Raw genomic sequence first — 20,116 nt, 5'->3', positions numbered from 1 at the left:
TGACAACCAAAAATGTCTCTCTATATTGCCAAATATCTCCTGGGGAGCAAAATTGCCCCTAGGTGAAGACAACTGCCTTAACAGAAGGATGAACTTCTCTCTTATACACCTCACTTTTAATGGCCTCATGATGTATTATCTTTTTTTTTTTTTTTTTTTTTTTTTTTTTTTTTTTTTGAGATGGAGTCTCACTCTGTCACCAAGGCTGGATTGCAGCGGCCTGATCTCAGCTCACTGCAAGCTCTGCCTCCCAGGTTCACATCATTCTCCTGCCTCAGCCTCTCAAGTAGCTGGGACTACAGGTGCCCGCCACCATGCCCGGCAAATTTTTTGTATTTTTAGTAGAGACTTGGTTTCACCGTGTTAGCCAGGATGGTCTTGATCTCCTGACCTGGTGATCCGCCCGCCTCAGCCTCCCAAAGTGCTGGGATTACAGTCGTGAGCCACTGCGCCCGGCCGTATTATCTTTCAAATGGCATCAAGGCAGGGACCATCCCCCAGGTTGGAAAACATGACAGGGATCTACCTGAGAAGTCTGGAATGCCCTGGTAGGATTTCCCCAGGATGTGTGTTTTTCACTTTGCTGCTACCAGGTTCCACATGTAGTGGCTGATTTCCAGTCACCAGCTGACAGGACCCTGCCTAGGCAAGGACAGGGGAGGTTCATTTGGGTGGCTCCATCTCAATTAGCCACATAGCAATCATAAGCCTTTGCTCATTTTTCTTATGATCTGAGGCTTCATTTCAAAGACGTAGATTTCAAAATGATAAACTAAAGGGAATAAAATAACCTTAAATAAAAAGTATTTCTGCCTTGCCAGTGTGCAAGAAATGGCTCATAGTTAGAATCTCCCAAGGTGGCCACTGTACATGACCTTGGGCAAGAGATGTTAAAAAAATGTTTGCAGGAGCAAAGATCAGTTTTCCTCCTAAACAACACAAAATAATTAAAAAGAGACCAAAGGCTTATTAACTTTTCCTCCTGGCAATATGGATTTCTTTCTCATCTGCTCAAACTGCTTTCCTTCTGTCTTCTACATGCCAGCACAGAAAAGATTCCTAACAATTCAGAGAAAAAAAAGGACTAAGCTATTAAAATGCAGCACTAAGCCTTGAAGTTTCTGTTGACCTAGAAGTTGGACCTAATTGATAACATTTCATAATCTGTTTCCTCTATATTTAACCCAATTGAGAAAAACTCATTTTAAAAGAGGAAAGTAGATTCAACTGGATTTCATTTGGAATTCTTGCATCTCTAGCCTTGATGTCACAGCTTGTGCTTTTCCTTTCCTCACTCTTGATACCCACCAGCTGCCACTCATAGCCCAGAGCCTCCAAAAGCTCCATCTGTGCCACTGTGAGCAGGAAATGAGACATGACCTTCCACAAACCATTCTGCAGAGCAGCAGACAACCTGAACAGTTCAGGCTTCCCATCATCCCAAATGTAGCCCTCCTAACCACCTGTTGACCGTGCAGGTTGCCTTTGGGAGGCTGACCTGTCACATCAGGGATGGGCAGAATTCCCTCTACCTGGTCTAGAAATTTTCCTCTAGGCCCTGGCTCATTCTACCCCTCTGCCAGATTCTCATTAGCCAAAGAAGAAGTAAAAACTTCCTTCCAGACTTCATCTTCTCATCCAGCCAGATGGTAGATAAATAAATAACAGAGCGAAGAAGAAAAACATACTTGCTTTTGCTTAATAAAATACTGATAGTATATGCTGTTGTCATGGGAAATATTCAGATGGCAACAGCAGACGAACAGGCACAATGTGGTGGAAGACGTCCTGGAGGGCAGGGCTGCCATTCTTAGTCTCTGATTTTCATTGCACAGAAGACTGGAGGGAGTTAGGAGGGCTTTGGGAGCTCAGGAGAAGTCAAGTAAACTTAGGGCATTAAACCCAAGTAAAAATAGTTCCATCCTCTTGGATGACATTGGTTTGGTATTCTCTAGAGTGACTGCCTGGAAGCGAAATTCAAAACGTGGACGTTTTGCTTGAATGGAGTCATAGAATCCTAACTCCTGCAGTGCAGATCCTTCTTACAAGAAACACCAAGCCATCCTCTCAGAAATTTCTGCTTGAGTTTGGTACTAGAAAAATATATATGTCTGTTATGAATTTGAATAGTTTCTTTGTCAGGAAAAGAAAACCACCTGTGTGAACAAATGTTTCCTCTTTTGCCTGAGCTGCCAGGAAACATGAAGCCCAAATCAGTACGCAACTGTCAGAACACCATTGTCCCAGGTGTGGGGCAGAGGCGGAACAGGGGAGGGGTAGGAGGGCAGCCACTGGATGTGCTTCCCTTAGATAATCTCTGTTTTGATATTGTTCTTATTTGCACGAGACTTGCTAAAGTTTCAGATAATTTTGGAAGTATCTAGGACTCAAAATCCAACCTAAACAATAAATAACAACTTCGTAAACCCTTTAAGATTTTATTTACATATACAAAAGCTCCCAGCTAGTCACAAGTCCTTTTCATTGATTCATCCAGGCAAGCCACCTAAAGTAATTTTGCTTAACAGTGTTGTGCCACTTTATTAGTCAGGGTTCTTCAGAGAAACACGATAGACAGAGAAATAGATAGATAAAGTAGGTAGGTAGGTAGGTAGGTAGGTAGATAGATGATAGACAGACAGACAGACAGACAGATAAATTTATTATAAGATATTGGCTCACACATTTAAGGAGGCTAAGTCTTACAATATGTCCACTGTAAGCTGAAGACCCAGAAAAACTGGTAATATAGTTGGAAGTCCTGTGAGCCGGTAGGCCAATGATGTCGATTCCAGTCCAAGACAGAAGGCATGAAAACCAGGAACTCTGTGTGCAGGAGAACAGCGATGTCCCAGCTCAAGGGTTGGACAGAGAGAGAGCAAATCTTCCCTTCCTCCTTTTTTTTGTTCTATCCAGTGCTTCAACAGATCGGATGAGGCTCACCCACACTGGGGAGGGCCATCTGCTTTACTGAGTCCACCAATCCAAATGCTAATCTCTTCTGGAAACACCCTCAAAGACATACCCAGAGAAAATGCTTAATGAGATGCCTGGGCATCCTGTGATCCAGTCGAGTTGACACATAAAATTGCCTATCACAGCCACTCTAGTTCAAGTTACTGAAAACATTTATATTTTTATTTCTCTTTTTTCTTCTTTTCCCTGCTTCCTTCAATAAATATTGTATGTGTCGTATGCCTACAAAGTGGCAGGTCTTGTGCTACCCATCAGAGAACAGAGGTGAGCAGAATGAGATGGGGACTTAATCTGGGGAGCTTAAAGCAAAGATGGGTAAAGGACAATAATCAAATAACCTCCCAAACAAAAGAGGAAAAGCACAATGCTAATACATGCTACAAATAATGGATGTATGCTACCATCAGAGTACATAATAGGGGGCCTTGTCTTAGGGTAGACAATCAAGGAAGGCTTCCCTGGGGAAATGATGACTGAGCTAAAAGATGACTCTTCTAAAGGAAGAGAAGGAGTTCGCTAATAATGAAAAAAATTTACAGCATTTACAGACTATAAAATATTCTAAATGCATTATCGTGCTTAATCCTCACTCATAATTTAACTCATATTTATTTAGCCTTTATCACATGGCAGAGGAAGGGTGGCATTGAGATGTTCCTTTGAAAGAGAGAGACTGGCAGCATGACAGGGTAAGGGACCTAGCAGAGAATCAGAGTAATTAATAAGGACTGGAATTTTGATATTTCTACAAATGTCTTAGCGGCATTATGGCTAACAGTATACTAATGTCACGGAAATATGAAGGAAACAGCCTCTCAGATGTTCATCAATTTCTGCCAGTTCTTTAGGTACTTTGGAGCCACGTTTACTCATGTACGTTCCATTATCAGGAGATTAATGCTAGAAGAATCCTTTCAATCCCTTCATCTTACACATGACAAGGAAACCAAATCACTGCATCACTTTTTAATACGCTACAGGCTGGGCACGGTGGCTCACTCCTATAATCCAGCACTCTGGGAGGCCGAGGTAAGAGGACTCCTTGAGGCTGGGAGCTTGAGACCAGCCTGGACAACATATTGAGACATTGTCTCAAAAAAAAAAAAAACAAATTAAAACAAAAAAATAAGTATGCTACCATTCAGACTTGTCACTAAGTCAGCCCTTTTTCCAAGTTTATCCAAGTTAAGGACTTTTTATTGCACCATGGATCAAAGTTCAAACATCATCCTCAGCAAATCTTGAAGATCAAATTATATATATTGGCTTATTAATTGGATAAGTGCAACTTCTGCCCACCAAACCAGCACCTTGGAGGAATTTGAGTGTGGCACTTTGGCAACATAAGCAGAAAGCTCAGCAGCAGAGCATTTGGTTCCGTGGCTACTTCCCTGGGATAGAGGGGAACCAGTGCTTGCATGGCAGATAGAGCCAGGCTCTTTCCTAATACAATCTCAACACTTCTCTCACAAGAGAGAAATATGTGTTAGGGTCAAATAACCCAGAGACAGGATTGATTTTTCTGATTGTAATGGAGGCCTCAATGATCACACTATTTATTGGGCTATACCTGATCCCTAGGTTACAACCTGTCTTCCTCTATTTCTGTACTCACCAATCTGAGTCTGAACTTAAATCAGGCCAAGTCAAGGAGGAATCATTCACATGTGAGGCAGACTTTTTATTTCCATAAATCTTAAAGGTTATCTTCTTGAGGCTGGGCCCCCAGCTGTCATATAAAAAGATAAAAGATAATATACCAAAATAATCTGATCTTTGACAAGTGAAATTATCAAAGATTGTCAGTCTCAGAACAAGTGCTTGGGTTTAGTTTTTATGTGCCCATGTGTGGTCTAAAGGTAAAAATAATACAAGTGGATTCAAATTCATGGCTAATTGTACATCAAAATGAACTTATTACAGAGTCATTTAAAGGATAAAAATATAGAACTGTTAAGAATTCAATTTATTGGCCAGGTGCGGTGGCTCACGCCTGTAATCCCAGCACTTTGGGAGGCCAAGGTGGGCGGATCATGACATCAGGAGATTGAGACCATCCTGGCTAACACGGTGAAACTCCGTCTCTAATAAAAAATACAAAAAATTAGCCAGGCGTCGTGGTGGGCACCCGTAGTCCCAGCTACTCGGGAGGCTGAGGCAAGAGAATGGCTTGAACCCAGGAGGTGGAGCTTGCAGTGAGCCGAGATTGTGCCACTGCCCTCCAGCCTGGGTGACAGAGCGAGACTCAGTCTCAAAAAAAAAAAAAAAAAAAAAAAGAGAATTCAACTTATTAATCTAAGAAATAAGAAGAGGGGAAGAGGGGAAAAACAAATAATTATTGAAGTACCTACAACAATCCAATGAAATAGTTATTCTCATTTTCAGTTGAAGAAATAGAGGCTGAGAGAAATTAAGTAATATATTTTCTAGACCCCAAACTTCTTAAAGGCAAGAGCAATAATCTACTTATTTGTCTATCAGCCAGCTCCACATCTTCACACAGCAATTGCTCCATAAATGTTTCATGATAGAGTAAACTGGCAGAACTGGGGCTTGGACATGGATCTATGTGACTCCAAATCCCAGGTTCTTGCTGGTCATCCTGCTTCCACAGCTACAGCAGTGAGAAAACACTGTTGAAATTCAGCTAGAGAGGCCGGGCGTGGTGGCTCACGCCTATAATCCCAGCATTTTGGGAGGCCAAGGCAGGCAGAGCACTTGAGGCCAGGAGCTCGAGACCAGGCTGGCCAACATGGCGAAACCCCGTCTCTACTAAATATACAAAAATTAGCTGGGCGTGTTGCTGGGCGCCTGTAATCCCAGCTACTCAGGAGGCTGAGGCATGAGAATCACTTGAACCTGGGAGCTGGAGGTTGCAGTGAGCAGAGACTGAGCCACTGCACTCCAGCCTGGTGACAGAGTGAGACTTGGTCTTAAAAAAAAAACAAAAAAAACAGAAAGAAATTCAGCTAGACTACAGATAAATCAAAAAACAGCTTTCTGATTTTCTCAATTAGACTTCATAAACATTTATTGAGCATCATTGTGTGCTTAGTGTTGTGCCACACATAATGGGAGGCACACAAAATGTGGAAGGCATAGTGTTCGCGTTAGAAGACTTTCCATACTAGCTGATGAAAAAATTCCTGATGATTTATAGATGAGTCAGAGAAGCACTTAAAGGAAATGTGCAAGCACGTGTAAGGCGGCCAAACTACATAAAGGAATGTTGAGTTAAATAACAGAGAGAAAGAAACTTTTGTGGGGCTAAGTATGGAACAAGTGGAGTCTTGAACCTGGACCTCTTGGGAAGGGTGGGAAGGAGAGAGGGCACCGCAGCTGGAAAAGTGTTTGAGTGATGGTGGGTGAGGGGGAGGGGGAAGCTCTGGTCTGCTGAGGTCAGATTCTTACTTCAGGGCAACAATTCTAAATCAGAAAGGGAGAACCCAAGGTTTGTTGCTGGGGGCCTTGAAGCAGCTTGAGGTAGTTGGGATCAACCTGACAAGTTCTCGTATATTGTCAAAGGAGCTTGCAGGCATAGTTGCAGAAGATGGCTGTGGCAGTATCACGCCAAATAGAAATACGGAAAATGGTAGAGGCAAGAAAACACAAAGTTTGGGATGACAGCAAAGGGAAAATTGATCCATGACAAATTTCTTCAGAGAACTTTGGTGACTGCCACTCATATAGCTTGGTCTTTCATATATGCATATTTATATATGTGTGTGTGTGTGTGTGTGTGTGTGTGTGTGTGTATTTTTTTTTTTTTTGAGACAGGGTCTCACCCTGTCACCCAGGCTGGAGTGCAGTGGTGCAATTCAGCTATTATGAATTGTGCAGTGGCACAATTCAGCTGCTATGGCTCACTGCAGCCTCAACCTCTTGGGTTCAGGTGATCCTCATACCTCAGCCTCCCGAGTAGCTGGGACTACAGGCATGTGCCACCATCCCTGGTAACTTTTGTATTTTTTGTAGATGCGGAGTTTTGCCACATTGTCCAGGCTGGTCACAAACTCCTGGGCTCAAGCAATCCGCCCACCTCTGCCTCCCAAATTGCTAGGATAACAGATGTGAGCCACCACCCCCAGCATCTTTTAGATATTTTATATTGACTTACAAATGTTTTGGTAACATGAAGACAGTATCAAACCTTGTTGTGTCAGAAACATAAGGGAAAACAGCTTTCCAAGCAATTCAGTCCATTTCCTCTGCCTTTTGCAGTTCTTGGGAGTATTACATGCATAGCTAGTTCATATTCTCATAATTATAGAATGTTAGAAATAGAAGAGATCTCAGAAACCATCCGTCCAATCCCCATATTTAGAAAATAAGACAACCTTGGCGGGGAGCGGTGGCTCACGCTTGTAATCCCAGCACTTTGGGAGGCCAAGGCGGGCGGATCACAAGGTCAGGAGATCGAGACCACGGTGAAACCCCATCTCTACTAAAAATACAAAAAATTAGCCGGGCGTGGTGGCGGGCCCCTGTAGTCCCAGCTACTCGGAGAGGCTGAGGCAGGAGAATGGCGTGAACCCGGGAGGCGGAGCTTGCAGTGAGCCGAGATTGCGCCACTGCACTCCAGCCTGGGCGACAGAGCAAGACTCCGTCTCAAAAAAAAAAAAAAAAGAAAAGAAAAGAAGACAACCTTAACCCAGAAAGGTTTTGTGCTCCTCCAAGATCACACAATTAGTAGCCACTACATTTTATTCCCCGGGCCAGGGTAACAATTGCTCAGTATTGTTCCATAATCTGAGTTCAGTTTAGTAAATAACATTGGCCCTTAAACAGACATATGGAGCACTGCACCATAACTCTGTTGTCACAAACTTTCTTCCTCTCCTGATGTTTGATCTCCATTTTCCCTTTTTATTAATATTTAGAGGTTGAGGATTGCATCTTATTCATTCCTGTACATCAGCCCTTAGCATCATGTCTGGCACATAACAGGTATGCAATACGTTTTTGTTGAGTTGACCTGAATTTGAATCACTGATTTTCATTCCCTTGCTCTCAGGGGCTTTGGTGACATACTTCATTTTTTAAAATAAAAGAATTATCAGATCATTGAACTGGAAAGGACCATAGAGATTAACCCTTGCTCTACAAGTGAAGATGACAAAGCCCAAGGAAGGTAAAAAGGTGAATCCCAAAGACAGCACTCAAGCTGGGTTCCAGACCCTCCTTTCCAGATTACGTGATTTGCTCTTTGGTAGAAAGTATTGTATTTTTTCACTATTTCCATGTCGGACAGATTCTAGAATATCAGCTTTTTAAGGGGAACAATAATCTACAGAATATCTTGTGCTCCTCTATGAAACTTACTGCCAGTAAGTAGGATAATAAACATCTTAGATGGCGAAATGATTCTGTGACAAATGATTTCAGGGAAGAATTTCCCACTGAGCATGGGCTTGAGCTCACTTTGAAAACATTCCATTAAGCAGGAAAAACTGACTCTCAGAGAGACAGTGAAATCAAAGCTGGAAAAAGCCAAAACAATTGGGGCCCCAGAGTTAGAGGTGGGTCCAATACTGTACAAATCAATTGCTCTAGTCTATCCTTCAGCCAACAATAATAGCCCTACCCTGACTCCCTGCTTACTCCCTCCTAACTTGTGACCTAGAAGAACCAAGTGTGAGCATGAGACCGGCGTAGGCCAACCTATCACTGGAACTGGGAAACAACACTCCCCCATGTCTGGCTGCATGTGGCCAGAGCATCCTCTCCTAACACAAAGGGCTGGCCATTAATCCTTCCCAAGTGGAAGGTCAAACAGAGGCTGCCCTGCAACGCTCTGCTGGTTTCATTCAAGCTCTTCATGGCTGTGGTCCTAAAACTTTCTTCGCACTAACAATGTCTGGTGGAGGAGTCATGGGCTGAAGTGGTTCTAGAAGCCACTTGGTCAATGGCAGGGCACTCACAGGAAGTTTGGCTCTTAACTTGGAGGCTGTATTAGTCTGCTAGGGCTGTCATACCAAAATAGCACAGACTGCGTGGTTTTAAACTACAGACATTTATTTTCTCACAGTTCTGGTGGCTGGAAGTCCAAGATCAAGGGGTCGGCAGGTTTGGTTTCTCCTGAGGCCTCTCTCCTTGGCTTGCAGATGGCCGCCTTTTTGCTGTGTCCTCCCATGGCCTTTTTTCTGGGTGTGCACATCCCTGGTGTCTCTTCCTCTTTTCATGAGCACACTAGTCATACTGGTTTAGAGCTCCACCTTTATGATTTCCTTTCGCCTCAATTATCTCCTTCAAGGTCCTATCTCTAAATACCATCACATTGAGAGTCAGGGCTTACCTATGAATTTGGGGGTACAGAATCCAGTCCATAACAAAGGAAAATCAGCCTCTCCACTTTGCAATCACTGGTGTGTCTCTTCTTACTACTACTTAATTTTCACTGGTATTTTCTCAAGGAGACATTTGTGATTGATTTAGAAAGCAATGGAAAGAAATCATCTGCTAGTTGAGTTCTTAAGTAAAGCTGTTAAAACTGCAATTATAAGGGAGAAAACATAAAAAAGAAATCACCTTTCCAGAAAGAATGAAAGAGTATTTGTGTTACACTCTGCAAGGTTGGGGGCTTAAACACACAAACACATGAAGGGGAAGAAGCCAGGAAGTTCTCTTAACAGAAGTGAGCAACTTTGCTGGCAGGCTGTTGAGAGCAAGCCTTGTCTGCCTGATTTACACAGGTACAGAGAGAATGGTCTGGAGGCTGCGGGCCTGCTCAGCCAAACGCCCATGTGTGCATGAAATTAGAATGTCAACATTTGATTCATGCTGCCAAGCTGTGACTGTGAAACAAATTATGTCAGTGGGTGGCAACTGCAATATTAGTCTAAGCAGATAACATTTAACTATAAAAAGGGGCCCAGTCTTTCAGCCTTCTCTCTTTTATTATTTTAAGATCAACATTGTTAGACCTAGATGGGATAAAATTTTGAGACAAAGGAAAATGTTTTATGTGGAGGCATGGGTCCTTTAGGTCAGAACGCATTGCAATTCAAGAGATGTTTGCACCTAACCCTCTTGTTGAAATCTAGCAGTCGGGTAATGGCAACGATGATTTTTACAAACAACCACCACCCACGCAACTGAGTTCAAAGTAGACGACTGTGTCATTTGTGGGATAAACAAACCGCAATTAAATAATCTGCTTCTTATAAAGAAAGCCTTTGATTCCTAAGCAGAAGCTAGTAACTGTGTCCTTAAATGCATTTCAGTAAAGGAAGTGGCCGATACCTTGAAAGAGACAGTGAACAAATTATTCCAACTAATTTCCTGGGTTTCACACAAACTAATTTCTCCAGAGTGAGGTCTGTTCAGATGTTTTTGTTGAAACCTGTTATTTTCTAGTCAATTGATTTAAGCTTGTGCCTGTTTAAAATAAATTTTAAATTAATATGCCGTTAAAATTTGCTGAGGGACTTCGTGTAAAAAGTAGGGGTTTGGTCAGTGTGTACTTTTTCTTTAAGACTTTCTTGGTGAAGCTACAGCTGCCTACAACTTAAACTTGACCTGCGAGATGACGATTTTCCCATGAAATGAAGTGCACATCTTTCTCTATTTGAGGCCCACTTCTTTAACCAGCAATATGGCAAAACATCAATTTGAAGTTTTATTCCATTACAAACACCCATGTAGTTAAAGTTAATGCTGTGAAAAATCCAACTTGTAGCAGTGAAATGTTTATAGAAGGAGCATTCACTTAGCAGTTAAGCCAGGCCAAGATGACACCACAGGATTCATGTGCAGAGAGACTACGGAGAGGTTTTTGGAGGAAGGGGCACAGCAAGAGATGAGTGTCGCTTAAAAAACTGTTGACTAGTTTAAAACAGTTTTACTTCTGAAAATGAAGATATCCTCGCATCTCCTCATGGTTAAACATGAATACCCCTTTGGACTCACTGCATAGAATGATGATCTCCATTTTTTCCTGCTGTTGTTCTCATATCCCCACTCATAGGTAACTATGTTCAAAACTTTGTAATTGCAATTTTCCTCTTACAAAACACAGAGTAAAGGCCCAAGGCTTTCGTCAAAGGGGAAACATTCGTAGAATATGGTTCTCTTAAACAGCATTCCTATTTGATGAAGAGGACTGTGGAGAGATAAAACTTTAAAATTCGCCAGTAAATCTTTTGGCACTATCATTTTTTATTCCAGTTCCCTTATACCAGACAAAAGCAACACCATAGCGAGATCATTAGTAGGTTGATTTTGGAATTGCTTATCTTGTTGAATAGGGCATATTTCTCAAGACATTAATAAGTAGTTCTTCTCTTTAAAACTGGGTGTAGTAGGTTATAAAATCACCAAGGAGAAAAACAGATTTCTCAAAACTAGACATTGTAAGGCAGCAAGCCCAGAATTTCTATTTTGTCTCCAGTGCATGGTTTGATGAAGGTGGGCATGTAACCCACTGATCTGGTCTTTGCCTACATGTAAAATCCCTTAGCTGAAATATTCTCATTGTCTGAGGTGTTTGTGAAAAAGCTGCATCCGTGGAAGCCCTCTCAAACAGATCATTTTATAAGGGAGAGGTGTGAGGTAAAATGCCTGTTTGACCCACCAGTCCAGTCTATTGCTTCAGCCATGGCTATTGATGCAGAAATGAGCTCTACTGCTGCCTCTCAGGCAAGAATTTCCACTTTGAAATTTCATTCATTCTGAAAACACCCCTTGGTTAGGCTATATTTCCTTTTCATTCAGTTGATGTCAGAGCCTGCCAGCCACTTTAAAGCCTTAACCTCTTCACAACCATATAACACATTCTGCTGTTTATTTCGAAAACAATTCACAGACCGAAGGGAATATTTTCTCTCTATGGGGCCATTGCAGGCTTGTAACTTCTCCATCCTCTGAAAACCATAGAAGAAAGTTGGCATTATCATCCGCAGTTAACTGTCAAATGCATTTAATGCTTTATCAGGAGAACTAGGGACGAAACTGTTCTCATCTCGCCACGTCAGGAAAGTAAATTGGGGTTCTCCACCATGTAGGAAATTAACTTTATTCCTTCAGTCAGAGATGTAAAAATCACGAGATCAGAGAATGGAATAAACAATATTTTGATGTAAACAGATGATCAACATGAGAGGAATGACCGTCTGGTCACCCGGGAGGTTTATTCAGTTAACACTTCCACCCCTTAAAGACAATGGCGTGCAATCAATGCATATAGAGCCTTTCAGGCCCGTTGCTAAGTGATACGCAGTGTCAACAGAAAAATGCCGGATGTACAGAGGACAGCTCCAGGCCCAGGAGAGATCAACACCCTCTGATGATATTTTAAACTTAATTCAGTTCCCGATGAAGATTGTGACATGTTCCGTGGCCAGAGCAGAAAAGATGTTTGCACTTCAAAATCCGACTTCGTAAAGTTGCTCTGCTGTGTGCAAAGAGTGTTTAATTTGGTAACAAGTGAATCGTGGCCCAAACAGTATTTGGTTCAAATAGGAAAAGGCACCCAGCAGGGGCATCCTGAATATTCATTTCTTGCAAAGCACAGCAGTCATCTTACAATCTCTGCTTCAGTATCAGAGCTGCTCATTTGTCTCAGATTGTATGTGCATTCTCTCATTTTTTCATTTCTAAAATCTATTTTAGGAACAGCCCCTGAAGCCATTTTCAACAGCTTCTTCAGAAAGTCTAAAGAAAGGGAAGAAACTTGAATAGGATCACATCACCCCATACAACCATGAAAACCTGTTTTGTGGGGCATTCTTGAAACCAGCCCAGAAGCTCTTAAGAGTTTTTGTATTTATTTACCCATTTCTTTCTCTCCCTTCTGTATCCCTCAATAGATTTTTATATTCAAATGCAAAAGATTTCCATGTGCACTGAAGATCCATTTATGTATTGGTTTAGAAGATCATGCCATGATGTTGAGAAATGCAACTTTTTCATAAACAGATGTTTACAAATTCAGTCTTTGTACTAGGAAAAGCACACTCACCACAAAGAGTCTGTTTTCCATATTTGAAGGCAAAAATCCTTTTGAAAAAACCCCATATCTCTAAAGTCCAGAAAGCATTAACGTCAGATATACTGCTCCTCAAAGCCATTTCCCAGAGTCGTCTTACCAAACCTGTAAAATGTTTTCCTAACAAGGCACTAGCTGATCCTGCATCCCTGGGTTGCTGCTGACAATAAACACTTGGTCACACAGGCTCTGAGAGTCGTGTAGGCAGGAGGTGATGAGGAACACGCTCAGTGTAGTCAATCCAGGAAGCCGAACACGAGCCTTAAAAAAGCCTGAGTCACATAATTTTCAGTGGGCAGCTTTGTCCTTTCTTGTCCCCAGGAGTTTGGTTTGTTCATTAAACCAGTAAGAGCCCAAGAGCATTTTGTCTAGTGGGCTAAAAACTCCTGAAGCCGGGGTGTGTTCACACCGATTGAGAAGAGAGTGGGGAGAGAGACTGACTTCTTGACATTTTTCTTCCTGTCTCATCCCACGAAGCTAATTTATTGGGTTGTTCCTGTCATGTTTAAGCTACAGGTAGTAAGGGGGAGACTGAAGCAGATAAGACCACACAAAAGCATTCCCAGGCCTTGTTTCCTTGATTCACGGAGGGTGGTTTTCTCTCACAGAGGCATGAAAGCATTGTGGGGGCAATGAAGAAGCAGCACAGAGAAACAAGCCAGCAAGTTATGACAAGGCTTGCACTGAGGCCACCTGCCACCATCCCCCTGCTGTCTGCATCTCTCGTGGACCAGGATCCACAGTCAAATCCATGCAAACTTTTTCATCATTTTCCAAGATGGAAAAATAGGTTTATGAGCCTGTGTCAGCAAAGTGAATGGGCACATTATAAGAAGGCTAAGCAGAGGCCTTCTATATTTTTGGATTAACATTCAGGCCTGGGTCTTGATTGAGCCTCTTTGTCATCCTCGGAGCAAGAACAACTGAATGCTGGATGGTAGGCGAAAGAAATTTCCCTTGTCAGAAATAGCTGTGGGGCCATAAAGATATATTTGTCTATCAAAAGGTGCAAAATATCAATTGAACTGTTAAATGAAAATTAGTACAATTTTTCTTTTTTCTTTTTTTTTTTTTGAGACAGAGTCTTGCTCTATCGCCCAGCGTGGAGTGCAGTGGCGTGATCTCGGCTCATTGCAAGCTCCGCCTCCCGGGTTCACACCATTCTCCTGCCTCAGCCTCCCGAGTAGCTGGGTCTACAGGGGCCCACTACCACGCCTGGCTAATTTTTTGTATTTTTAGTAGAAACAGGGTATCACTGTGTTAGGCAGGATGGTATCGATCTCCTGACCTCGTGATCCACCCACCTCAGCCTCCCAAACTGCAGGGATTACAGGCATGAGCCACCGTGCCCAGCCTAAATTAGCACAATTTTTCTATAGGTATGAAAAAGGCATAACATTTTCCTTAAATTCCAAATAAAATTATTTACAGTTTACTCTTCATAGTTACTGCAATAAGCAAATTGCTTTGCGTATGTCTTCTGAACTCACCCGAATCATCACATGGAAATTCATGAAGATGCTTTCATTGTGTGTAGTTCCAGTGTAACTGATGAGAACTGCAGGCTATTTTAGCAGGAATATTAGGGTTTGGATGATGCTCCAACTCGGGGCATATCCCTGACTTCTCCATTTCTTTGTATGTAAAAGTATTTTCTGTACAATCACTTGAGACAAAGATTACACCTTTGTTTATGCTGTACAAAGATGATGGCGCTCTCCCATCCTGGGGGGAGGGTGTGCTTTCTACTTTTTTCTAGTGTTTGTGCAAAGCCATTCACACTGTTTCTCTTTGTCCCTCTTGTGGCCAACAGGCTACACTGATAAACTCAGGCTGTGTAAGTGAAGATGACTGCAGCTATAGAAAGAGAACAAAAGTAACTAGGCCACACTAACAGCAGCCTATGATTTCCAAATCTTTGCTGGCTTGAGTGTTGACCAGAAGACATGTTTGCTTAGGCCAGGCAATTTCAGGAGGTAAAACATTAGAACATGCCATGAAACAACATAGCTCAAAATAAAATAACCACAGGTCAACATAACCCAAAACAGCACTGCTAGATGTTTTCTACGTAGATGTATAGTCACGAGTACATTTTAATTAAACTATGAAGCTAAGCCTGATTGTCTATTTCTAAAATTTCCCACTAATATATTTAACATACATTTGATTGCTGTTCATCTGCTTTCTCTTAGACAAGATCATTGCTGAGCTGGGGGCTCTCATTGCTGAGCTGAACATTAGAATCACTCAGAAGAGGCCGGGTGCGGTGGCTCACGCCTGTAATCCCAGCACTTTGGGAGGCCGAGGCGGGCGGATCACGAGGTCAGGAGATCGAGACCATCCTGGCTAACACAGTGAAACCCCATCTCTACTAAAAATACAAAAATTAGCTGGTGGGGGTGGCAGGCACCTGTAATCCCAGCTACTCGGGAGGCTGAGGCAGGAGAATGGCATGAACTCGGGAGGCGGAGCTTGCAGTGAGCCGAGATCGCGCCACTGCACTCCAGCCTCGGCAACAGAGCAAGACTCCGCCTCAAAAAAAAAAAAAAAAAAAAAAAGAATCACTCAGAGGAACTTTAAAAATCTAGATGCCCAGGCCCCACATCCAGAATTTCTGTTTTAATTGGCTAGGGGTAGAGCCCAAGCAATGGTATTTGTTAATGCTCCCCACGTGAGCCATGGTTGAAGGCTGGACTTGTAGATAATGAAGTGGAGGTAGGACCTGACAGAAGAGGCAGAATTTATAGGAGGAAAATCCATAATGGAGAAAAACATCCATTAAATTCTATTTTTCTGTAAATGGAGAACTAAATGCCATTATTTAATCTCAGCAGCAAAACATCTTTGTTTAGCTCTAGGGTCAATATATTCCACAGGAAGGTAGTTGAGATCCATCGACTTAAGTGATTGGAAAGAGACTCCCAGAAACTGGAAAGCAGGTATTGGCCATATTCAGAAGTATTCCATGGCAGGTATCAAAATGCTGTAGAAATGTGGAGGAGGAAGAGGAGAGGTTAGGCATCAGGGAAGACTTCCTGGAAGAGGTGCTTCTTGAAATGGGCTTGGAGTGAAAAGATTCCCAGAGAGTAATTGTGGGTGAGGTGAAGGGAGCTAGTTAGATATAATTAGGGAATCCCTTTTCTAAAGTTCAAGGACTTTCTAATGAAAGGGAGAAAAAGTATTTCACCTTTTTACCATGCTTTTTCTGCTTCCAGAATAGAAAGGTAATAAAAGCTAATATTTACTGAGTATTCACTGTGTGCCAGACATTATTCCAAGAACTTTTTTTTAAAATCAGGTTTGTTTGTTTGTTTTAGACAGAGTTTCGCTCTTGTTGCCCAGGCTGGAGTATAGTTGTGCGATCTCGGCTCACTGCAACCTCCACCTCCTGGGTTCAAGGGATTCTCCTACTTCAGCCTTCTTAGTAGCTGGGATTACAACAGGTGCACGCCACCATGCCTGGCTAATTTTTTGTGTTTTTAGAAGAGACGAGGTTTCACTATGTTGGCCAGACTGGTGTCTCAAACTCCTGACCTCCAGCAATCTGCCTGCCTCGGCCTCCCAAAGTGCTAGGATTACAGGCGTGTGCCACTGCACCTGGCCCCAAGAACTTTTCACTTAAATCCTTTGCACCTAAAACACCTAATTGTCAAAATATCTTTATGAGGTAGATACTACAATTACCCCCATTTTACAGTGGAGGAAACTGAGTCACAGGTGGGTAAAATAACTTGCTCAAGATCACACAGCAACTAAATGGTTAGTGTCTTAACCTCTCTTCTGCCTCTTTTCAGGTATGGTCTTCAGCAGAAGCCACCTCTTCCACCAGCAGCCCACAGCTCACTGGTGATAGATGCTATTTTCTAGAAGCTGGCCCAACTACCATCTAAACCCAGCAGTTCTCAGGAGCCTAGACCCAACCATGGCCCACGGTCCACCACATCTTCAGCAAGAGAAAAGTACCACCAGCTCAGTCACTTTCTCTAGCCACCTAATCTCATCTTACATAAAAACTGTAGAGTGGTCCCCCTGCTTTTTAAAAATTATTATAGAGGTGTAGATTACACCATTCTTTTTTAAAACTTTCTCTCTAAAGCAGCAAGTTACTATAAGTTGTGAATCCTGAGTGGCCTGGCCTAAGGAAGCCAGACAAAGGGCATTTAATACACGTTTCTTAGAATGCCCTAGAGAATTGATATGGCATAAACCAATAAAATCGCTTTTTTTCTTCCTCTCACTCAAATCAGCTAATTCAATTTAACAGATATTTATTGACCACTGGGTATGCCTGGGGTTTCTAATCTGAGAAAAGGGACAACACAGCAACAGAAGTTATTCTAACAGAAGGCAAAGAGGGAGGTATCCCAAGGAAAATATCAAAATGCAGTGGTCATTTGGAGAAGTATGAGAGAGAAGTGGAGATAAGTGGTGGGGGGGCTTCCTGGAGGAGGGCTTAGAATAGTCCTTGAAGTGGAAGAGTTTCAATAGAGAGAGGCTGTGGGAGGGATGAAGGGGCAGTCAATTCTGTTGAAGTGAGGGATCCAAAGTCACCTCTGGTTGCCTGTCCTGGAGTTGAAGGCCAGCGGGCTGTACATGAAGCCCAGGAAGAACAAAGATGTTTGCTGCCAACTTCCAAAATTGCACAGGCCATAGAGTTGGGGGCAGGGAAGCTCTAAGGTCGTTCGTACAAAGTAACCAATTTACAGTTATGGTTACACTTGAGTCAATTAAAATGTTTTATTAGCAGGAATTTGAATCTCTTACCTTCATTAACATTTAACAGTAAATGGGAGAAAAAAGGTAAATAAAATATTATCTGGCTTTTTAAAGGTCATTTCAGACTGAGCGTTATAAAATGTGAGCTGAGAAGGGCGGGATGGCCCTTTGTGCGGATTTAGTACATGGAGCCTGCCCTGTGTAGATCTATAGAGGTATCTTCCAGAACTGGCAAGAGGAGACACCTCATGGCAGATGAGGTGCTCAGAAGTGGATTAATTATCGTCAGCGCATTTGGAGCAGGGTGAGGGAAGAAGGAGATCTGACAAGTGAGTTTTTTTTTTTTTTTTTTGCTTTAGATAGCAGATTATAAATCATTTTGGGGTATGCAGCCCTTAGTAATTACTCCTATGATCAACACCTGCTGCTTAACAACCCTAGGCTAGCAGCCCAAATTGATTAAATTACATACCTAACCATTCCCCCAGAGGAAAGAAGCGTGAAAGGAGCCCTGTACCTGGGTCCCAGAGAGGACACAGAGGGCCTTGGGGAAGCTCCGTCAGAGTCGGGAGAGGCCATTCTCATGCCCCAGGTTGTCCGTGGACATTTTACATCAAGACCTACTATTAGTGAAAGCTAGAAGCAGAAACATAATAATTTGGCAGGAATATAAACAGCCTACTCGAAAAGAAATTTCTCATTTTTCCATTTTTCAAGGTGTAGAGCCAGAAGTGATTAAAAAGTCATCCAAAAGCTGCCCAGTGAATATTTCATCCTAACGTGTCACTCCTGTAGATGAGACCTAAAGTGGTGATCTGATCCTGGAAAGGCAGCAGGAAGCCAAGATGTTCCCATTGCAAGGGAAAGACCTTTCTTGAAATTCTTTCATCAAAATGAGTGGACCAGAAGGAGAAGCCCCACATCTCCCATGATGGAGTTTCTGAGATTTTGAGGTTCAATTGATCACTGTCCTCCTTGCTCTACGTGAAAGATGGAGCAGGGAGAAAGGGTCACTCTAAATCTGAAGAAACAAATCCTAGCAAATAGGAAGTTTCTCTTTTGAAGCAGTGACAGAAAACATAGTCTGACTCAAATGAGTAAGAGCTATTTGGTTAAACCCCCTTCCTGGGCCTTCTTCATCATGAAGACATTTGACTTTACCACATCTGAAAATAGGGGGGAAATGAATTCACAGCAAAATAAATATTTCCTAATTTTAAATAAACATTGGTAATCACAGTGATTATGTCCAAAGCACAATGCAGCTATATAAATACAGAGAACAACGCTAGAAGGAAAAAAGAGTATTTACCTATATAAATATAAATCCAAAATGTGATTTTAACTTGCTAAAAGCATCTGGTCTAGTTCTCTAAATGTCAAAGGTGTCTACTCACTGTCCCTCTAGCACTACCCCAATTAGCAGCTGAAGACATGGCCTTCCTTTTGTCCAAATCTGAAGATACGTATTACAGCCTTCAACAATCATGAGGACTTTTTCCTCTTTCATTTAACAACTTTATTTTGCATTTGATCTAGGAAAGGAATGAGGAAAAGGTTTCCAGAAGATGGTAAACTAAAGCTCCAAATAGCTTCCCTCAGGGATCCTCCAACCTGATTCCATTCCCTTTTCTTGCTGCAGAGTATATGCAAGGAACCTCTCGCCCACTCTGAGAAGTCAGAGGAGATCATTGAGCCTGAAAAACCTTCATCGTCGAGGTGTGCTAAGACAGAGTTGGAGGCAGAGAGATGAGATTATGCCTACTTTTCATGTCATACAGAGAAGTCAACATTCTCTATATGATATGTAGGAAACATGATATAACAGATATGATGTATATATGTCATATATACATTTGAGTTCTTGACCCATAGATATCTGTGCTGTCTGGTGTTTTGTTTGTTTGTTTTTGAGATGGAGTTTCGCTCTTGTTGCCCAGGCTGGAGTGCAATGGTGCGATCTTGGCTCACTGCAACCTCCGCCTCCCGGGTTTAAGCAATTCTCCTGCCTCAACCTCCCAAGTAGCTGGGATTACAGGTATGCACCACCATGCCCAGCTAATTTTGTATTTTTAGTAGAGACAGGGTTTTACCATGTTGGCCAGGTTGGTCTCGAACTCCTGACCTCAGGTGATTCATCCGCCTCGGCCTCCCAAACTACTGGGATTACAGGCGTGAGCCACCGCCCCTGGACTGTGCTGTCTGTTATCCAAAAAGTTGTCATATTTTGTTCCTGGTGACCACAGAAACAATTGTCTTTTAAAAAATATATTGAACACACAGCCAAAGTGAAGGTCTATGTTTCTCCCTTAGTGAATGTCATCATGGTTCAGTCCTACAAGAATTGTGTGAGGTGAGGTGGTTTTGTCTTAAATGCAGAGAATGAAGTTGGGCTCCCAAGGAGAATTCAGTCTTCCCTGGTCACTGTTACACCAG

The sequence above is a fragment of the Symphalangus syndactylus genome, chromosome 5 (assembly GCF_028878055.3).
Source record: "Symphalangus syndactylus isolate Jambi chromosome 5, NHGRI_mSymSyn1-v2.1_pri, whole genome shotgun sequence".
Classification (NCBI taxonomy): domain Eukaryota; kingdom Metazoa; phylum Chordata; class Mammalia; order Primates; family Hylobatidae; genus Symphalangus; species Symphalangus syndactylus.
The sequence above is the reverse complement of the archived record's forward strand: the minus strand, read 5'-3'. Positions refer to the sequence as shown.